Source organism: Adiantum capillus-veneris, chromosome 26, assembly GCF_014529385.1.
Source record: "Adiantum capillus-veneris isolate H3 chromosome 26, ASM1452938v2, whole genome shotgun sequence".
NCBI lineage: Eukaryota > Viridiplantae > Streptophyta > Polypodiopsida > Polypodiales > Pteridaceae > Adiantum > Adiantum capillus-veneris.
In genome coordinates, this window is record NC_140956.1 from 126,436,476 (window position 1) to 126,438,298 (window position 1,823).

Consider the following 1,823-nt stretch of genomic DNA (forward strand, 5'->3'; position numbering starts at 1 on the left):
TAAAGTGTCAGCAAAGTTAGCAAATAGATTTATTAAACAACATATGTCCCAGTTACAGGAACAAATAAGAGAGATTTGTCTGATGTTAGAGAAAGATCATATATCTCATGTTGAGGAAGTGAAAACCACGAGTGACTATTAGAGCAATGAAAGAGGAGCTTAATGAGTATACGCATCTTAAATTAGGGTGTCAAGTCCCTTGCAATGGTGAGAAGCCGTATGAGAGTGAGGATATATTCTCTAAAGATGATAATGATCATTTTATTGACAATATCAATAACTTCATCAATAATGATGTAGATACATCTATTGAGAGTCCATGTTTACTAGGAGATGTGTGCAGAGAGGAAAGAGAGCTAGTGGATGACAACATAGCCACATTGATAGATATCGTGAAAAGACAAGCCTTGTTAGAAGTGTGTCTTGATAGGGAGCATTTACGAATATTTTAGCAAATTTGTTTTGAAAATTAAGTACTCTATGAGTTAAGTGGTTTGTTTTATACTAAAGAAGAGAGGTGTACTTTCCTTTTGGTGGAATAAAACATAGAAAGTATACTTACTTGTAAGGTTGCATGTATGAAACACTTTGCATATGAGCACTTTCACATTGAAATTGTGTCAGGTTCTTCTACCTTTGAGACTAGTGTTTGTGAGCAGGAAAATTTAGAAAAAGCCTTACACTGAATGAGTTTGAGAAACCAATAGAAGAACACATTGAACTTGTTAGTGATGATGACGAGGAGCATAAGACATATAGACATAAGTTTCTATTGCATGTGGTCATTTTGGGGAATGAGATAATTATGAAATACATTATATATATATGTGCAAGAGGGGGACAAAGCCAAGAGAGTAGAGGAAAATAGTATGCCTAAAAGGAGATAAAATGTGCAAACAAGTTTTCAAATAGAGCCTACTAAAGGGTGGATAGAAACCAAGGATAGTAAAGTCTATGAAAAGAGGCACTCTGGGTATAAATACTATTGTGTGATAGGACATATTGCAAGGTTTTGCAAAAATAGGGAATTAGTAAATTAAATCACTTGAGCTCAATGACAAGGGAATCATATGAGAGAGTAAGTAGTAACTATCTGGTCTAAAAAATTTAAAAATAAAACAAATTATTTTATTGTTTTTTAATAAAATAGCTAGCTCATTTTTAATTGAGATACATATAACTAGGAGGTGTGATTTCATGTCATATGGCTAGTGAGTGTGAGTTCTAATGTATTGTCATTCATGAGTGGATATTTGGGCTACACTGAGGAGTTATTTTTTGTTCCTATTTGGATGTTTAGTGATATTATGTGTGTGTAAGATGAATAAGAATCCATGTTTTAATGGAAGTTGATTAAGTGGTTAAGTTATCGTGTGAGGAGAGAAGTTAAGAAAGATTGTGAGCGCGAGGGAGAGCGAGAATTGAGTAAAGAGTAGGAGTGAGTAAGTGTGACTTGAGTGGTGTGAGATAAGTTATCATTGAGGAGAGGGTTCCTTGTTTATTATTTCTCATATGTGAGTTATTTACATTCAATTGTGGGAAGAATGATGATTTCCAGTGAAATTCAAATTCAAACATACTTGGCAAAAATTTGGTGTTTGACTAATAGAGTTTTAGCAAAATTTTCCATGAAGGTTGGTTGAATGAGAAAACAATTCATAATTTTAGGTAAATTAAAATTGATATAAAGCAATTTAGACTTAGTAGATGCCATGTCTAGTGTGTTCTGTGTTTCAGAATTGTAGTGCATGTTTGTGGTGAAGGAAATATTGGTGTTTAGGAGATAAAGAAGTGTATGAGAGTAGAGTTTGAAATAATAGAAT

The 1,823-nt window shown here is 33.2% G+C and overlaps 1 pseudogene; it reads left to right on the forward strand.

Annotated features, from left to right (window-relative positions):
* The first annotated feature begins 578 nt into the window (after positions 1-578).
* Positions 579-1,040, forward strand: LOC147424172 (uncharacterized; annotated as a pseudogene).
* Positions 1,041-1,823: the final 783 nt, after the last annotated feature.